Genomic DNA, 4,885 nt, shown 5'->3' with positions numbered 1-4,885 from the left:
AAGCATCATTTTCATGTGCAGTTCCATCTCTACACAAGCAAACAAATAAATAAATTGTAAATAAATTTATTTAAATAGTAAATAAATTGAGTTTCAAGCAGTTTTTTTTGCACCAAAGAGTTAAGAATATATAAACACGAGGGAATGCAAAAGAAACTATTTCCCCCACATACCCTAGGGGGCTCCGTAGATTATTCTTGTATGTTGGTTTTGTCTTATTTCGAGGGAAAATATTCGCAGCAGAAACTAGACCAAACATACTTGGTAGGATTGAGTATTTTTGTGTGTAAATGAGGTGGCCAAACTTTTATAGGTATTTACTTTCCATTAGGATCCTTCTCTCTCACTCAGAAACTCTCATTTTCTCCCACTTCCACCAATAACAAGGGTGACTCATCACCATGAAGCAAATATGCCGATAGTTTTCGCTACCAGCAGGGTGTGTAAATTCCACACCTGTCCCATCATCATCAGCCTCTTCCTCCTCCCTCCTCTCCTTCTCCTCCTCCTCTTTCTGTGCCGTCTCTGTTTTCACACATCCTCCCTTCCTCACTTGTGCTCATGCTCACCTCACAGCGAGCAACTTGAGGGGAAGCTAAGAGCATGCACAGCCAGGCAGAAGACCCAGAGGAAACAGTTTGGGCCCACTCCGCTTTTTTTTTGTCCAGGTGAGCTGAGATTCTTTTAACAGGTGCTTCTGTGGTTGAAGATTTGTTTTTCTTTCTTATAATGCAGCAAATAAATCCCCGTTGACATGAACAGAAACTTTTTCCTTCTCATTCAGGTTGTTTTTCTTTTGGAAATGTTTCTGTCAGAGTAGATTGCTTTTGTCTAAGCCTCTCTTTCTTTGTGTCTGTTTTTCGCTGAAAGAAACCATTAACCTGAACTGAACAAGTCTGGAGAGGCAGAACTAACTCACGTGTGAAGGTGATCGCGGGGCTTTTGTCGCCCTGCTTATTTAAGATCAAGACGGATCATTACACTTTTTCTACACAGGAGAGGAAGAGGAGGAGAGGGCGTCGTGACAAAGGCTGCAGCTGCCTTTTCTTCTTCTTCTTTCAAAGAAGGGAGAAAAATGACATAATGGCGTTCATGCTCAGGTAACTTTTGACACCGATATCCTTGAAACTAATCCGGCCTTTGAGGTTTATTTACAAGATTTGTGGGAATACGCACGCAGGAAAATTCAAAACTATGATTTTGCGCAAATTGCTAAATACTGTTTGTAAACCACTTTGGAGGATTGATGAGGCAAGAAGTGAAATGCTGGTATTTTAAGGTCTAAATTATCTGATGCATCTCTCTTTACAACTTTACTGACTCCACATCAAGGCTGCGCAAACAGATTAGACGGTCAGGCTGATGTCATCATGCCCCCATTTGGGTGGAATAACAATTTATTCTGAAAACTGAGCTTCGGGTCCTGAGGCTCAGACAAAATAAGAGGATCGAGTCCTGTTGCAGCTGGAGAATGGGGCCTGTAGCGGGAAAGAGAAAACTGATATTGGAGTTTGAAGTCTGTAATTACGCCATCTTGTCGTGAAATTTATGAGTTACGAGAAGCTTATTTCAACCGCCATGGACAAAGATTGGCTTTTAAATGATTTATTATCCTCCACCAACCTTTGAAGTAAAAAATACCCAAAACGCTTTTAGTAACAATTAAGTTGTTTAAAAGTGGTAAAACTAAGTTTAATGTCAGTCAAAGATAACTTGTGTAAAATTTGAGATCTTTTCTGCCCACAGCCATCACCATCTACGATAACTATTTGAAGAATTTTGAATTAAATTAGAACAACATTTAATTTCCATTTCGGATGAAGTATTTTTGAATTTAAAATAAAAAGAAGCACTTTTTAAATGATGTTTTCATTTATTGAGGGAGAAAACCCATTCAAATTACTTTGTGAAAAAGTAACTGGTCTACATTGATAAAAAATAAACTGTGGTTAACCAAATTTTTTTGGAAAGTTGATATCATTTTAACTGATCCTAACACAGCACTTTCAAAAAATCACATCAGACATCACCAGGTCTCACAGACTAACAAAGTGAGACCTGGTGGTGGCAGTATGATGATGTGGGACTGCGATTTTACCTCAGGACTTAATGGCTGAAACAATGAACTCTGTTCTTTAGTAGAAAATCCTGAAGCAAATTATCCAACCATCAGTTTTATGACAAAATCAAGAACAATGATCTGATGCCAGCAAGTCTGAATGGATATAAAAAAATTGGTTTTGGATTGAGAATTATTCTTAGATAATGAGATTGTATTTCTTTCAGTTCCCCCTATTTTGACCTACTTTCAGAATGAGCTATTTTAGGGCCTCTTGTCACTATAAATCCAAATAAACTCAATGTTTACACTCGCATGTGAAAATGGCTCCAAACAGATGTGCAGTTATACAACCATCTTTGAACATAGCAAAATATCTATTCTGAATGGTAAGTCCACCACCAAACAGTTTCTCTTTTCCAGCAGCAGTAAAAATTACCGGGCGAAAGTAATGGAACTTTCCTTGGGTTGCTAGGTAACGGAGCTGGGCTTGGCTGGGGTTGCTAGGTAACAACGCAGTCGCAGTTAATTTTGACTTGACAATCTTAACTTATTGTCAAAAAACGGCTGTTTTTGTGTCTTAAACGCGTAAGCTGGTTTTTTTTAGAAGCAGTTGAAACCCAAATGAAATCTACAGAAGTGAATTTTGCATAATAGGTCCCCTAAAAAATAATGTGATTATTATAATATCACTGTAGCTGCGGTCAGTGTCTTTTCAGCTCAGCAACGATTGGTTACAATGGTAACATGACTTTGACACTTTGACTCTCATTGGCTGCAATTTATTAGTCTAATCTGCCTAGAATCGTATGGCAGGTAATGATTTGTGAAAAAATATCCAAAATGGTCATTTTCAGGGGATTTTGCAGGTTTTGTAAATGTTTGGAATATCCAACTGGATTAATAACCAGCCATTGAGCATTAGCAGCATAAATTAGGGAGTCATCTGCACAAAGACTCACTTTGCTGTATACATCGTATTCACTGTAGAATACGATGTATGTAGGAAGTGATAAGTTCTTCCTAATTTAACAAACGTTTTCATGCAATTGTAAAACTTGATGAAATTCACTATATCTCCAGGTTTTTAAGTGTATTTTGCACTATAACCTTTAAAAGGACAAAGAGGACAAAACATTCTTCTTTCCTATTAAGAAACAAAAACTTTTTTAAGAAAATGAAAGGAAAGGATTTTGTTATTTTATTTGAAAATAAATTGACTCATTTTTTGGCAAGCCAATAACTTCTGCTCTTCTGTACGTCTAGGATAAATCAGCATGAAAGCCAAAGATCTTGTCGCTTTAACCAGATTGATTGTGATTACCTCATCAAGCAGATCTACTATCTCCAATTTAAAAGTTTATAAGTTGCATGATGCATGTTTTTGTCTCTGTTTTACAGAAGGAGAAACAGTTATTTACCCCCAAACTGCACAACAGCAAAACTGAAATTTTCTAAAGACACAGAACTTAGCTCATCAGTGAGCATCGGTACAAACAGGATTTGTTCACAGTGGCTAAGTTCAGTGTCTGACATGAAAAAAATCATCTCCTGCATACCTGAAGGTCCCAGCTGTCCATAAATCCCAAAGCTGAGGAGAGACGGACGGCCGTCATTAAAAGCACCTGTACTGTAAAGAGAAGAGGAATGCTGTAAAAGTCTTTACATGTCCAGGCAAATTATGTAGCAGTCGGCTTCTTCTGATTTATGAGGAGAAAAAGATGAAGATTCAGGCAGTGATGGAGAGCAAAAGGTTAAATCAGGGTGATTCGTGAGTGATTGTTGTTGTTTTTTTTATCACACTAAAGATAATTTTAAATGGGCATAACTGACTCGCTGTGTCGAATGTAAAGACAGAGATGATGTAAGCTAATAAAAAAAAAAGCAATTTTTGCAGAGTTTAAAATAGAGCAAGTGCTTGTTACTGTCTATGCTTTCAATTATTTTGGGAATTGGTGACACTGAGCTGCGTTTGGGTTGTTTACTCGTGTGCCTACTGAACTGGAATCAGTGTGTCTTTTCAGAACTGGCTCAGTCCAGCAGGAACAAGAGTGACACCTAATGAGTCTGTCACTTCCTCCATCAAAGCCATCACCACTAACACACCAGAGACGACCACGAACATTTGTATTCATTTTAAAGAGTCTATGATGACCCAATGAAATACAGAGTTCACTCCTCTGCCCTAATTTGTCCTCCTGTGTGGGCGAATCTCGCCGCCTCTGCAGGTAGTAGTTATCATCGGCAGCTGATTTCTGCTGAGTAACACTTTGCATCGCCTCTCTTCATTCGTCATGCTATAATAAGCTGTCAGTGTGTCTGCGAGCGTCTTCACTAAATTGGGATGCAACAGCTCGACACCTCTGCAGTCATTAAATACCCGAATGGATCGGTGCTGCATTAGCATAAGCAGAAGTGATGATCATAAGGCGTGCTATTGATTTTAGACAACCTGGAGGGTTGAGGCTGCTGTGTGAACAATTACTCCTCACCTTGAGCCATGTTCCTGCGGATAAAATCTGAAGACTGCTTCTGAAGGAAACACAAGCTCTTTACAGTGAAATGTTTATTAAAAATGTAATCTAATATGCCTGAATTAGCCTAAATTATTTTTGACTGTTTACAGTCGAAGTTCAAGTTGCAAACAGAAGTAAACACACTCACTAGATAAAGAAAGTTTGAGTTAATTTGAAGAGTTTCACAATAGAAAATTATTAATAAGAGACTAACAAGCTGCATTTCCAAATAAGGAAAATAAATTCGCTTAATGGAAACCTGCCAATTTTGAAAGTTCTTGCGCTAAGATACGGTGGTTTCTCAAAATAG

General features: G+C 38.1%; 1 long non-coding RNA gene across 1 annotated transcript; it reads left to right on the top strand.

Annotated features, from left to right (window-relative positions):
• Window positions 1-1,015: 1,015 nt before the first annotated feature.
• Window positions 1,016-4,655, top strand: LOC116721261 (uncharacterized). Its single transcript, XR_004339562.1, has 2 exons — window positions 1,016-1,100; window positions 3,461-4,655. It is a non-coding gene; the product is annotated as an uncharacterized LOC116721261 (long non-coding RNA).
• The last annotated feature ends 230 nt before the right edge of the window (window positions 4,656-4,885 follow it).

The sequence above is a fragment of the Xiphophorus hellerii genome, chromosome 6 (assembly GCF_003331165.1).
Source record: "Xiphophorus hellerii strain 12219 chromosome 6, Xiphophorus_hellerii-4.1, whole genome shotgun sequence".
In the NCBI taxonomy this organism is placed as follows: domain Eukaryota; kingdom Metazoa; phylum Chordata; class Actinopteri; order Cyprinodontiformes; family Poeciliidae; genus Xiphophorus; species Xiphophorus hellerii.
This window is presented reverse-complemented; position numbering and strand designations above follow the sequence as displayed.